Here is a 16,001-nt window from a genome sequence, read left to right as displayed (position 1 = left end):
ATGGGTTTCATTCTAAGGGAACAGAAGACTGGAACTGTTATCCCCCATACATGGAACCAGGAAACTAATGCCCATTAAGCTGGAAAAGCATCATTCACAAAGTCATGGAAAGACCTATCATGGATATGATAAATAAAGCCATAGAAAACTTTCAGATGCTGGATCCAACTCATTTTGTTTTTGTCAAGGGAAGGTCATACCTATTCAGCCTGGTAGACTTCTTTGAGAAAGCCACCAGACAATGGATGAAAGCAAAATGGTGAATAATGCTTCTCTTAACCTGGCCATACCATATGATACACTTCCGCACTCAAACATTGTAGATAAGCTCATTGAATTAGGTATAAACCACTATGTCACCTGCTAGATAGCCAACTGGCGCACAGATAGGAGCCAAGAAGTTAAGATGAGTCTACCTCCTCAAAAAGACCACTCACTAGTAGAGTACCTTAGGGCTCAGTGCTGAGGCCATTCCTGTTTGGCATCTACTTCTGTGAAGTCAGGACTAATGTCAAAGGCATCTGGCTGACTAATTTCACAGATGACTGCAACCTAAGTGGAGTCACTGAATTCCTCTAAAGATATAAATATCCTCCAGGAGGGCCTGACACAGTCTAAAAACTGATGCTGGAGTCACAGTCTTAAACTCAGTGCTAAAAGGTAAATAATAATATTGTTTGATAAGACAGTCAACTGTGCAAATTCCTAAATCAGTAATGTACTTCGAACAGTAGAGCACATGTAGGCAGTAACAGTAGTAACTTGACCTTTGATCATCATGTGTCTACAATAGCAAGAAAATCATTCCATGTTGCACAACCTATAACAAAGGTAGAACATCCAGATCCAAAAATGTCATCAGTTCATTGAATTCCACCCTCATAAGCCCAATCATTGGGTACCATGCACCCTCCGACATGTACTTACCAGGTGTATACAACAACTGGAGTGACCTAAGAGATTTCTCAAAAAAAGAATATATGGCATAGAAAACAAGTCCTAAGTGGACCACCTAGAAGCATTGTCCTTATACTCAGTCTCCTACAAATTTCTGAGAAATGACCCACCTAAAAAGCTTACTCAAATCCATCCTTAATTGACCTGCTGCACATCTACAAAGCAAGCAACACTAGAACTATCTGATCTGAGAACCTAAACCTAGCCTGCAAAAACAAATAGGCCATGCTGGAGGAACAGCTATGTGTCTCAGTTGCTGCATCTTCTCTGGAACAAGTTACCCTTCAATGTGAAGGAAGGCTCTTCCCAATGCTTATTCAAGTGAAGCTTGGATCAGTGGTTGGGGAATTGAAAATGTAATCATCATCTGGCACCTCTGCCTATATCAGAGAGAGAGGAAGCTTGTAAATGCTTGACCACTCATGCCAAAGTTTATATACCCCCCACCCCCACATAGCTTATTGGACCAGTACCCTTATAATATTACTAGGTAGCATAGCTATGGTTAAAAATGCCATTAGAGTTATTAGCCTAGTATTTGCCTATGGTCCTGTGACCCTATGCTGCCTTTCATAGCCTAGAGGCTACCAGACTTCTTCCTGTTTTTTTCTAAATCTAATCATTTGATTTCCACCTCTGTCTACAGTCCTGTTTATGTTTGTGTTTCACCGTAGACACATTGCTGTTTTGTAGAGTCTACTTTTTACCTGGTGGAACAGGTCCGGATTAACTACATGCAAGACTGCACATGTCCTGTCTTGTTACAAATTATGTGGTTTACCCTATAACTTTCAAAGTAACTTATTTTATGCATCTGCAGTGCCTCAGTAGGCAATATACATTTCCATAGGTTTGCAATTGGGTTGTTTTAGTCTGATGCATGGTTAACTTCTTTTTGTTTTTTTTTTTCTTTTTTTTAATAGTTGCATTACCTGCAATTCTCTTTCTTGTGCTGACCCAGAAAATAAAATGTAACATAATCTAATGAAAGTGTGCATAGCATTTTTGAAGCTTTTTAAAAACAAAATGAGGCTGCTAGTTGAAGATAAGGTCTTAGTTGTATTCATTATATAATTTTACTTTTATGTTTGATTCCCTATATTATTGTACATTACAGAATCTGGAAACAAAAGAATCATAACTAGATATCATATGCTATGCTGATGGGAATAATGAATTGATTGTGGCATGGCATAGTCTGTCTGTCTGTGTCATATCAAAAGTTCAAAGGTATGTAGAAGTGTGGCTTCTAGGAAGGATGGGCCTAGTACGCACAAATAATGTGTGGAATCCATCCTGTGTACCCATAATGTATCACTGCAGTGTACTTCTGTCATAGAATACTTAGGTGACTAATCTTCAAGAAGATGAGATCCTTCTTTATGATTCTAGTGTTGCATTCAAATCTAGATGATAGAAAGGTAAAAAGGTCATGCAGTCAAACCATTCAGTAAAAACTGCAGGAGCTTTCCCTGTATGATACCTTAAACTTCCTGAATTGGAGGCCCATGGGATATATGCAATTCATCACTTAAGAAAATACCATGTTTCAGCTACATGGCTTTGGAATGCCCATGGCTTTACTTTTTAAATCTGTATGGGTACATTCAAGCTAGTCTTTTCTTGCAAATCTAGATCAGAGTACAGCCTAGACAAATTGCTGATAGACAGTTTAAAGAGCAGGGGATGGCTACCATATTCTGAGTTTTGCTAGAAGGAATGCAGAGGAAAAATAGTTGTGCAAGAAGGTTGATTTGTTTGGTGACTTCATCAGTCACCACCAGACACCTCACAGGGAAGGGGATTACAACTGCTGACAGACAATTGGAAATAGGAGTCATCAATTTCTGATAGATAAGGAGTTATAATAAAGTACTGCAATCACTGATAAGTGGTGTGTGTGTGTGTGTGTGTGTGTGTGTGTGTGTGTGTGCGTGCGTGCGTGCGTGTGTGTGTGTGTGTGTGTGTGTGTGTGTGTGTGTGTGTGTGTGTGTTGTGTGTGCGTGCGTGTGCGTGTCTGTGCGCGCGCGCGTGTGTGTGTGTGTGTGTGTGTGTGTGTGTGTGTGTGTGTGTGTTTTGGGGGAGATAGTGATATTAGGAGACACATATTACTGGTGAGCAGGATCTCATAACCCTGAAGTCTCACAAGCCAGGCATTAGAAGGCAACATGGAATTTAAGCAATAGTAGGGGGGTGGAGTGCTGGAAGGGATTCTGGGCTTAACTAATGTACTCTGGCATAGATCAAAAGTTACAGTCACTGATCTGCTGGGTAGAACTGGTAGTAATTTTTAATTGTTAACAGGTTGACTGAAAGAAGTGCTGAATTCACTGCCAAATCAAGGTTGCAGATGGGGTGTTGACCACATCATATTGTTTGGTGTAGAATTCATGGCCATGGGGACTCTAGGCTGCAGTATATTGATGAGATTACCACATTTATTTGAAAGATTTTGACATATGGCTTACCTAAATTGCCACAGGGATTACCTGGTATGTTCTGCATGCTCCTACTCCAACAAATGAGTGACTCTTAAACACCTTTACCTACTGTATATATTTCACGCTATTTTAAACAGTTTTAATGTATGCAAAGAAGCTTTGTGATTTGATATACTGCATTATACCTTTAAAAGTACTTCAGACTTGGCACAGAGGCTTATGCGTGATGCAGGCAGTATTCTAATCTGAACATAATTACCCCATATTTGATAGTAAAGTGAAATCTGTATAGTTGCTTTGATCTACTTTTATATTATTTGTTGGAGAAATCTGTACTTAAGTCACTTAGGCCCTTTTTGAATTGTTGTATACACATTAGTAAGCGTTGACTGAGTATGAATTCTACATTATGATACAATAGAAAGAGTGACAGACAATTCTATTGTGGTATAATTATTTATTTAGATATGAAGACTATTTTTATTGTATTTCCAAAAATCTTACCGGCTTTAGCTACACTATTTTAAAAGTAATCATAAGATGACATTTTTGAATATTCAAGGTACATAAATAATTTAAATAAAGACAATTTTATGACTTTAGCACCTCAATGACAGCCTAAACAACTTCTCTATGATTCTGCAATACCCACAAAAAAGACTTATAGGAAGAAATGGACTGACCAGACAGTGGTAAAGCAGTTATATCCTGAAATGTAAGAATTCATCAATGGAAATGTACTGCACAAACAGAAAAAGAGCAATGGCATGATAGAACTTACTGAGGAAATAAAATAATGCATTCATTACTGGGAGAAAAGGAACGGCCAGACCCTTTTTAAATATGAAAGAAAATGTGTAGAAAAAAACACCATAAGTTATCTACAACCAAAAATAATAAATATGTTTTTTCATTTATTATTCATCTAATTACCTTAAAAGATTTCACTGCAGTGTAAATAATGTGATCTCCATATATTGCTCTTTAGGTAACAAATGAAAAAGTTAAAGACGGTGACAGAAAAGAAGAGTGTGGGAGGTACGAAGGATGACATAGTCAGCAGTTATCTTGTTGTGTTGTATGACTGCGGAGCACAAGCTTTAGATATTTATGTACATTTGTTTATCTCATCAACGTAGCCCTGCTTGTATTTAGCACCTAATTTACATAACAGCCTCGAGGGACCAAATGCAGCAAAAACAGCAGCTGCTGAATAAAGCCTGCTCACCACATTCTCATAATAAATTTGTGTCCTGTATAATCATACAAGGGCAAAGGAAGCAGCAAATGTTTTGGTTACATAAATGTTTATATAAAGTAGTTCAGAAGCCAGATAGGAAGGCTTAAATGATATATAAGAATCAGAAAGATGTACTGTAAATAATCTCTAGGTAATATATATCTGGGACCCAAATGAATACTGCAAACAGCTTGGTTTGAGAAAATTATTTATTTATGACACAATGTAAGACTTCAAGTCTGGAAGGCAGCATATCTTACACATGTTGTGAGTCATTCAAAAGAAAATTATATATGCAGATCGCACATTCTGTACTTTTACAAAAAAAAAAAAAAAAAAAAAAGAGTCAAATAAATGGTAAACTGTTTTAAAGAAAATTAAACATAACAGATATGCAGATTTTCAGTAGTTTAACATCTCCAAGGTAATATAGTGAATCTCTCTCTCTCTCTTTCTATATATAAATATATATATATATATATATATATATATATATATATATATATATATATATATATATATATATATATATTCACATATACACAGAGAGAGGTACATATGTATACGCACATACATATCTATATCAGTATCTATACATATAGATATGTGTGCTTGTGTGTGTGTGAATATATATATATATATATATATCTATATATATATATATATATATATATATATGTATAGATATATATGCCTTCCACTATGATGCGCTGAGTTATGACTTGTTTAGGACAACTGGTCAGGAATTCAATCAGATGAAAAAATTAAATGTAAGCATTTCTTGTAGCACCCCATGTGGAGGAGTGCAACCCCCCCCCCCCCATTAAGCTTATGTATACCAACACCATGCTCACAATAAAATGAAGAAAAGGGAATCCAAGGAAAACAAATTAATTGCTGCCATTGTCCACTTAGAAACCGGGCTATCATTCCTTATGGGAAATGGTGATCTGGGATTTCAATATTGAGAAAGAAAATACAATGTTACATATGGAAACATATTTGCTAATCTTCATTACACTTTTGAATATATAACTTATCTTTATGAAATGAGCAGAAGATGAAATAATGCCCTGCTAAAGAACAAACGTTCTCCAATAGACTATTACTGTTAATGTTAGCCTGCTAAAAAGTCCCAGATTCATTGCAACATATTTAATTGCAGTGAGGTATAGACAGAAAACGCAAAGGGTTGTCATGTTGATTAACCTTGCTAAAGGTGTTCCAGTTAGCACCATATTTAGTGATGTGAATAAATTAAAACAATTTAAAAACATATAGTACTAACACATATAACTGCAGCAAGAGCAGTTACAACTTTCCCTTCCTTTTCTTCTCACTAACCACAGTCAGTCAGTAAATGGGGAAAAAAGAAACACAAGTAACTGTGGCAGCAATAGTTACAATGAAATGTAAGTGTGTGTATGTGTGTATGTGCTCCAAAAAGAGTTTGCACAGTATCTGACAGTAATAATGTACAGCATATTCATTACTCTATTACTTAGGAATAAATTAATTCCTTACATTGATTGCAATGAGACATTAGTGCCACATATAATCATCAGAATGAATGATTTGGGTTGTGTGTGTGTGTGTGTGTGTGTGTGTTTGTGCGCGCGTGTGTGTGTGTGTGTGTGTGTGTGTGTGTGTGTGTGTGTGTGTGTGTGTGTGTGTGTGTGTGTGTGTGTGTGTGTATGTGTGCACACATGTGCATACACATTTCTAAATACTTTAATTATATTTTGGGTACAGATATTTTATCTAACAACAGCTTTAAAATATGAGGTGGAGGAGTTACAGTATTTTGCATCAAAAATATATAAAAATACCCATGAAGTTAAAAGCTTACTTATCAGTCTATAAAGAAGCAACTCGGAGGATTAATAAAATAAACTAAGTCAAATATGAGGTAAAAATAACCACCCATGTCAAGGACAACCTCAAGGCTTTCTTTGGCCATATCCAAAACCTCAAGGGCAATACATAACAGTGTACCAAATTACATGTAAATGGTGTGACCAAAACGGAACTAGAAGATACAGCTAATCTTCTGGCTGAAAAATTTGGCTTAAGCTATACACCCACCCCCCATCAGATATTTCTGAGGAAATTACCCCTAGAGACCAGGTCCTCAAGGTGCTTTCCAAGACCAAGAACACAGCACTGATGGGTTCTGATAGTTTTCCAGGATGCCTCCTTAATAGTATGAAACATGAACTACTGGTCCAACTAGACTCTCTATTCAACCACAGCTTCTAAACAGGCTTTGTACCTAATGAATGGAGGACTGCAGTGGTTATAGCACTGCACAAGGTGACCCTTCCACAGACACATTAGCATGACAGGCCTACTATGCTGGACTATAGAGAGGATACTGATCAATATCATAATTGATAACTGAGGTAACCTACAAACACTGGACCATAGTCTTGCCTGCTAAACCTAGTGGACTTATTTGAGAAGGTTACCAAAGAGTTGGATGTGTGAAAATCAGTACATACTACCTACCTCAACCTGGCCAAAGCATCTTACACAATACCCATTCAGACATCTTTAAAAAGCTCAATAAATTAAGTATTAATCCATACACCACCTACTGGAGAGATGGTTGCCTGACTAACAGGACTCAAGATTTTATAATAAGGAAATATACCTCAACAAAAAGGACAGTTACTACTGGATTTCCCCAGGGCTCAGTGACGTAACAGCTTCTGTTTGGTATTTACTTCTCTGAAATCACAGCTAAAACCAAAGACTTCTGGTTGATCAAGTTTGCAGATGATTGCAAACTTGGCGAAGTCACAGATTCTGCCAAGATACTACTATCCTTTATCATCCAAGAGGGCTTGACACAGGCTAATAACTGGTGCCAGAGGCATGGTCTAAAACTCACTACTAAGAAGTATATCATAGCATCTTTCAGAAAAACAGACACTCCTACAAACTACCACATTGATAATATACCACTGAGAGTAGGCTGTGTAGTCAGGGAATTAAGAACTCATATAGACTTGAGATTTGATATTTGGCAAACACGTTTCTAATGCTGCAAAACTTATAATTAAAGGTATGGCATCTAGGTCTAAATAGTTCATCATCTTGTTGTACTGTGCCCATATAAGACCTATCATTGAGTATAGCACCCCCTTCTGTATGTACCTCGTCAGTCATATGCAGCAATTGGAGCATCTACAAAGATTTCTCACAAAAACAATACAAGAGGAAGAAAACAAGTCCTATACAGACTGCCACAAATAAGTGTCACTATATTTAGTTTTCCACAGGCTACTGAAATGCAACCCATGCCTAGCCTACAAAGCTTACTCAGATCCAGGAATTAATGGATAGGTTACACTTTCAGAAAACAACTAGCATCAGAAATACCCAATCTAGGGAGCTAAACTTCTCCAACAAAATAAATAGAATGTGCTGAGGTGATGGGCATATGTTTCAGAGGCTACTCCTTCTCTGGAGTAGGCTTTTCATGCCTGTGATGCAGAGTTCTTTCCTGCACCATTCAAGAAGAACCTGGACTGGTCGATGGAGAACAGCAAATATACCCCTGTTCTGCCATCCACGTCTATACTAGAGTGTGGAAGCTTGTAATTGTCTGTCTGCTTAAGAACATACACCCTCCACAAAACATTTGGGAACCATTATCTAGCAAATTTTATTTTGGGAGACTTGACAAGGCTTAAACTGACCACTTGGGTCATTAGCCTTTTATTCTAAGAGTGTATTAATAATAAAATAAACACACAACAATTAAGTTATAACCCATTTCTGAGCATAGTAATAGCTTACATACTGGTTATTGTAAGAAAATAATGGAGCTTCTAGGGAAGAAAAGATAAGGAATGTAGTAACTCAATTTCCAAAGGGGTGAATTAGTATGTAGGTAGAATCTCATAAGAAATGACAGTACCTACTTACAGTATGAAATCAGTGTGCCAATGGGGAAAAATAATTCTGGCATAATTTTCTTTAAATTTCAGATTCATTCTTCTTGTGAAGATCTATTTTCATTAATATAAAAGAAGCATTTTGGTGAATTTCCCTAGGAGACAAGGCTTTTTTTTTCCTACTACCTTTTCTTCTTTAAGGAATGAAACAGCCTACATATAGTGTGGTTGTGTAAAACAAAACTTACCATAACAGCAGATGTTCAGATAAATCACTGTTGCAGTAACTTCTGGCTATGAGGCACATATCCTGCCAAGGAGTGGACATCTGCTCAAGTAAAAAAAGTTGCAAATGTTTATTTTGCATGCCTTCCAGTTTTTAGAAGTTTCTTGCCCCTAAGTGAAACTGTGTCAGTACACCTATATCACAACAGAAAAAGGGGAGGTGAACTCCACCTCAGCCAAATATAGAGACCGAGAAAAGAAGGAGGACCAGAATTCAGGTAGCCAGGAAGAATAGATATAGCAAAACATTTTTTTACCATTAAAACACGCCTGTATTTTAATGTCTAATAAAAGCATGTACACATGATCAAGTTGCTGCCTTTCGAATGGCTTTGAATTCCATCCTTTACCAAAAAGTCCCAATTAGCCATAACTCTAGTGGAATGAGCCTTGACTTGCTGATGGAGATTGTCTCCATGATAATAACAAAACTGAATAGGATTTGATGACCATTTTAGAATTGTCTGTTTAAAAACTGGAAGTCCCATATTTTCCCTTAAAAGAGATTAATGTTGCTGTTTGTCTTTCGGCTTTTCCTGGGTAGGGGTTCCCACAACGGAAATCGGGTCTGCTAATGATTGGCAGTTGGTTTTTATGGTGTTGAGTTGCCAGTTCAATGCCCGACCTTCAACGAAGGCATGCCCATTCAACGGATGTCTTTCGAATGCCCACTCGACTGCGGGGAGGACATGCAGACTCCACACAGCAGGCACTCCCAACCCAAGCCGAGAATCGAACGGGAGAGCATCTTGCTGTGAGGCAACAATGCTACCGCTGCACCACCGTGGAAGTTCCTTAAAAGAGATAAATATTATTTATTATTTTATTTATTCCAGTTTGATGACCGGGGAGGTCCACTGGGCTCGGGGAGCCCATTTTCAGTGGAGGCCCTGGGAGAAAAGTTCCACAATACATAGTTTAGTTACATGAATAATTACAGAGAAACTTTGCATTACAAACAACAGGTAGCATTCAAAAAGAATAGAAAACAAACAATTACAATTACAATTTTGTTTAGGCAGGAAAGACAGGCATATAACCTGGTGGCTAGATTTTACAGTTTAACTATTTATATAATCTACATATGTGAGAGAGGTTAGCTAGGTGAGAAAGTTAGCCAGGTGTAAAAGAGGAGGAGAGCTTGAGAGGTATGGGGTGAAGAGTACAGTTGCATTTTCTGTTTAAATAAAGGTAGGAATGAAGAAAAGTTTTAAAGTTTTCAAGGTTGTCACAGGTCCTCAGAGAGGAGGGAAGAGCATTCCATTTTTTATCTAAGGAGAAGGATAGCAGAAGCTGACCATCTGGGCGCTTGGGTATTTCAACAGTGATTAGGTTTTGGTGGGTAGATCTAAGGGTTCTATGGGGGGTATATGGTTGTAGGATATTGGATAGTGCAGGTCACTTAGTAGGTTAGAACAGTAATCTGTGGGTGGTGGTGATTTGGAGAAAGTCCAGTTGGTTGGGGAGTTCCAGCCAATTTAATGAGTGAAGGGAGGTACAGTGATGAGAGGAGGATTTGTCTTTGGTAGCAAATCTGGAGATTTTATTACAACATGCTTCCAGTTTGGAGGAGAGTGTGGAGGATAAATTACTAAGCAAATGGGTGCCATACAGTAGAGAGGGAAGGAGATAGGTTGTGGCCAGAGTTAGTCTGGTAGCAGGAGAGAAAGGAAATAGTTGTTTCTATAAAGTAGGTGGAGTTTTATGTGGTTTTTCTTTATGTTTAGCTGGATGTGAGTGTTAAATTTTAGGTGTTCATCAATGGTGACACCAAGAAGTTTGGCAGAGGGAACAACCTCTAAGATAGAGTTGTTAAGGCTGGTTATTTGAAGTGAGTTTTTAGCAACAGGGAAGGATTTTGAACGAGAGAATAGAAGGATTTTATTTTGTTGGCATTTAGTGACAGGTGATTTTTGGACCATCCAGTTTTCAGTAGTAGAAAAGGCTGTTTGTGTTAGTATTTGGAGATCTGTTAGGTTAGAGGTGCAGCAGATCAAAGTACAATCGTCAGCATATTGTACAATATTAGTATTATGGCTTTGTGAAAGTCGTTAATAAAGAAATTGAATAGTACTGGGCCAAGTATCAAACCTTGGGGTACTCCATTGGGGGTAGGAAGGAAAGTGGAGCTGCCCTGACCCCATTTTACAGCCCGGGACCTGTCTGAAAGATAGCTGGAGAACCAGGAAAGTGTTTTGTGGGAGAGATAGAGATTAGATAGATGATTTAGAAGGTGGGTGTGGGAGATGGTATCAAAAGCTTTAGATAAATCCAGCAGAACTGAGGATACTATTTTACCAGAGTCACGGGCTGAATTGACAGTATGTAAGAAGGAAAGAAGGGCGGTGTTGGTACTGTGTCCTGGGCAGAAGCTGTGCTGGGAAGGAGAGAGTAGCTGATGTTTGGAAAGGAATGGCAAGAGCTGAAGGTGGATACAGTTTTCAAGAAGTTTGGAGATTGGAGAGAGGATGGCTATGGGGTGGAAATTGGAGATGTTGCAGTTTTTGCCACCCTTGTGAAGTGGAAGAATATAAGCAGCTTACCATAGTTTTGGAACATAGGATTCAAGTAGGGATCTATTGAGCAGGATGCTGATAGGAAGAGCGATACCATTGGAGGCTATTTTTAAGAAGGAGGAAGGAATGTTGTCAGGGGCATTGGAGCAAGGCTTTAATTTAGAGAGTAGTTTCTTTATTAGGTAGGTGGAGATGGGCTTGAGTTCAAAAGTAGGGGGGAGAAGAGGGAGAGGAAGATTGGGTGTGGAGGGGTGAAGGTTTATTGCTGGGAAAGGTCTTGGTTAGCTCAGCAATAGAAGTGGTGAAGAAGCTATTGAATAGTGATGCAATTTCAAGGTCACATTTGCTGATGTCGGGGCAGGGGTTGTTTTTAGCACCTGGCCCAAGGAGGGAATTAATTGAGTTCCAAAATTGTTTGGGGTTTTTTGCATGATTTACTTGGATTTTGATGTACTGAGACTTTTTATCTTTGATAACTTGTTTTTTGGCTAGGTTTCTCAGCTGTTTATATTTAAGTAAGATTTCTGGCTTTTTATATTGGAGGCATGTGTTCCAGGTTTTATTTCTTTGTAGCATACTCTTTTTGATGTCTTTGTAAGCAATGGGGCAATCTTAGTTTTTACTCTTTTTGTTCTTATTGGAGCTAGGGAGTTAAGGACATTTAAGAATGTTGTATTGAAAAAGTCAACAGCTGCATCTAATGGGACAGTTTTTAAGGGGTTCCAGTTAGTATGCTTAAGGGAATCAGAGAAGGTAGTAGGATTAAAGTTAGAGAGGTTACGAGTGTGAATGAACTGGTGGGAGTATGGGGAAGTGAGGGTAGCTTGATGGATGAAGGCAGGGAGGTGGTCTCCTAATGGGTCAGGAATGACACAAGATTTTATGACTTTATTGGGATGAGATAGGAGGATCCAGTCCAGTATGGAGCCTGAGGGGATGGTTTTGTTAGGCCTAGTAATGGAGTTAGCAAGTTGAGTGTAGTTAAATATATTGATTGACATGGTAGGATTAGTGTTATTGATTTTGTTCCATTCTATATTTACATCTCCCAGTATGTAGGTTTCTAGCTTAATATTTGAGGAGGCCCAGGAGAGGATGTCTTCCAGGGTACTGGTGTTTTTTTCCTGGAGGAATATATAGGGAAAAGAAGAAGATGATTTTATGGTTGTTTATTTTTAGTAGGCCAGTTACAAGTTCAGCATTATTGAAAGAAGGGATGGGATTAGGATATGGAGTAAAGGACAGCTGGTTGGAGTAGATTAGTGCTACACCACCACCTTTTCTACTTAGGCGGTTGGATCAAAGGGATTGAAATCTGGTGGAAAGGAATTCAGAGTCACTTATATGAGGTTTTAGCCAGGTTTCAGAGATGGCTACAATGTCAGGTGAGTTGTGATTGAGCCAGGTATGAAAGAGGGTTAATTTGTTTTTTAAGCTTTGGGCATTGATGATGAGGAATTTGAGGTATTTACTTGTGGATTTATTTTAAGAGCTAGGGTGATTTGTTGGAGAGAAGTTTGGTCCTGGATTAGGGTGAAGGTCACTGGCTGAGCATAGGAAAGAGAGAAAGGGAATACATTTTTTTTGGTTTGTACTTAGGTAGAAGTGTCTGGTAGAGAATAGGTTTAGGTTTGTAGAATTTAGTAGAGATTGGGAAAATTTTTACTTTTAAGAGGAGGATATGGTGGGAGGGGACTATAGAGGCAAAGATGAATTGGAAGTGTGTTGTGTGGGGGAGGTGGGGAGGAAGAGTGAAGGGTCTAGATGGAAGTGGGTATAGGAGGTGGCATGGTATAGAGGAAGTTGAAGAAGGATGAGGATAGATGTGGAAATAAAGGTTTTTGGAGTAAGAGAGAGCATGATAGGTGGAGCCCGTCAGATGTAATAGAGAAGAGGGTAATGGGACTTAGGAGGGAGGGGGTGTGGTAGTGAAAGTCAGGTGGGCTAGAGGAAGAGGCGGGGAAAAGTGTTTGAGGATTGGTTGGTGGTGAGAGGGAGGGATATCAGAAGGAGAATAAATGTAGGATAGTGGGGGTGGGTGAGATTTGGGGGTGGGGTAGGGGAGTGGAGTGAGCCCGCAGGGCGAACCGAGTGGGCAAGAGCAAAAGAACTGAATACTGTAGAAAGGTATCAATAAATGCAAGGTCTCAACTGATCCAGAAGGTAAATTAACCAAAATGTAAGGGAAAAAGTCGTTAATAGTGTTTAAGCTGTGGTTAATTTTCCAAGGAGGGAGTAGATACTTAGGAGCTATAGACTGGGGAGTATGACTTAATAGAAATCAACCAGGGTTTGGTAAGCAGGGGAAAAAATGCTGGACATAAATGTAGTACCTAGCTTTTACATGGGATGATTTCGCCACCTAGTGGCAAAAATAGATACTGTAAAGCTGAGATAAGCAATCACTCAATTTCATAATTTAATCAAGGGGTTGGGAGCACTGGAGGGGGGAGAGAGGCAAGCGGTCTGCAGTAGGCTGTTAAAGAAACACACACATGGAAGGGAAGCTAGCATATATGGGTATTAATTACATAGTCCACAATTACTTATTTGTAGGCTGCATACATTCAAACTCTTGTGGGGAAGTCCTCTCAGTAGCAACTCTCTTACGAAGCCTGGTCTGAATTGTGAAGTCTCCACATGTTAAGAAACTTCTTCAGAATAAAACGAAAAGAGCATCACAAACTTAAGTAACTGCATCCAGAAGTCACATTGTATTAACCAGCAACTGCTTTCAAAGTTACATTGTGATAATCAGTCATTAATTCACTAAAAATACACTTAAAATTCATGAATTAGCCACAAAGTATAGCAGTCTTAAAGAAAATTATCTACAAAATTAATAAATATACATATAATTATCTATAAAAATAGTCTATACAATAGTATATTTAGATTTCTGTCTTAATAGACTACTAACAAAAATATTTTCATAGAGACTGGATGGGAAGGGTACCAGCACTCACCAATGGTTGTCAGTAAACTTCTCTAAATTCTGACTTATTCTCCAAGCCATCTACTGTGGGTACAAAAGGGCCTTTTCAAACATAAAAAGCAAGGAACACACAAAAAGAAGACAAATAAGACTGTATCTGTTTAAATCATTTGTAAGATCTTGTTTCCTCATGCCATAAATATGTTCATGTATTCTACTTTTTAACACATGTTCAGTCTTGCCATCAAAAAATGCATGATAAGTCTGAAAAGTTACAATATAAAAAGCTCCGGTGCTTTTGCAGTTAAAATTCCCTTTACACTAAATCGCATCTCAGTACCATAATACTGAAATGTTTCAGTAGCTTGGATGTTAGGACAACAGAATTTGGTTTTCAGGAAAAAACACAAGGAGAGGGATAAACTGATTTAATGTAACTTCAGAAATTATTTTGGGCATAAATGAAGAGTTTGTTCTTAAAGTTACCCTGTCCTTTTGGAAGTTGAGGAATAGTTAAACAGACATATGATTGTCTGATCCAGATGCTCTTTTTGGTGAAATCAGATTAGTGAGCAAAACATCTTTCCCCGTTAAGAATTTGAAATCCTAACAATACGTTATATACTGATAAGTCAGATGTCATGAAGATTTTTGAATCAATTTTTAATCAGATATATGGTGAGCAACAAACTCATGGGCATGATGAAGAGAGAAAAGAGTTCTTACAGAAAATTAATTTTCCCAAGATTGACAAGGATTCTCATGGAGAATTGACTGCATTGATTACAGTTGATGAAGTTCTAGAGGCAATTAAGAAATTAAAGCCACATAAAGCCCCATGACCAGACGGTATGACCTCTGAATTTTATAAATCTTTTAGTGGGATTCTGAGCACCGTACTTTCACAGACCTTTAATTATATCATTTCGAATGGCAGCAATGATCTTCATTTTAATGCCTCAAGAACAATTCTGTTATTGAAAGAGAATAGTGATCCCAAAAATCCAGACAATTATAGGCCCATATCATTGTTGAATATTGATATGAAAATCATGACATCTATTCTAGCTAGTAGATTAAAAAAATAATAAACTTGATAATATCAGAAGAACAGGCAGGGTTTATAGATGGGAGACAGACTACAGACAATACATTAACTCTTCATACTTTAATATCTTATGCAAAATATAAAAATATGAACATATATGCTTTAATAATTGATGCTCAAAAAGCATTCAATAGAGTTAATTTGGCTTATTTATTTGAAACATTATCATATTTCAATATACCTCAGCTTTTTATTTCTATGTTAAGAAATTTATACAAGAATGAATACACTAGTTTATATATAAATCATGAATGTACCAAAAGGATTCAAATTAAAAATGGAACTCGACAGGGGTGCCCATTGTCTCCCATACTGTTTAATCTGTATTTGGAACCTTTATTTCTTCATATGAAACAAAATGTTTTTTATAATTCTCCTGTACTTCTTGGGATAAAGGTTAGGATGGCTGCTTTTGCAGATGATTTAAATATATACAGTACCACACCGGTGTCAGATACGGAAAAAATACTAACAGCAATACAAACCTTTGAGAAAATTGCTAATTACAAACTAAATTTAAAAAACAAAATATTCCCTCTAAAGACACCTACACCTTTTCAATGCTACCATTGATAGGACGAGTAAGGACAGAAGAAAGAATAAAATATTTGGGGATT

Source organism: Protopterus annectens, chromosome 1.part0 (genome assembly GCF_019279795.1).
Source record: "Protopterus annectens isolate FY-2018-M chromosome 1.part0, PAN1.0, whole genome shotgun sequence".
NCBI classification, from domain to species: Eukaryota; Metazoa; Chordata; order Ceratodontiformes; family Protopteridae; genus Protopterus; species Protopterus annectens.
This window is presented reverse-complemented; position numbering follows the sequence as displayed.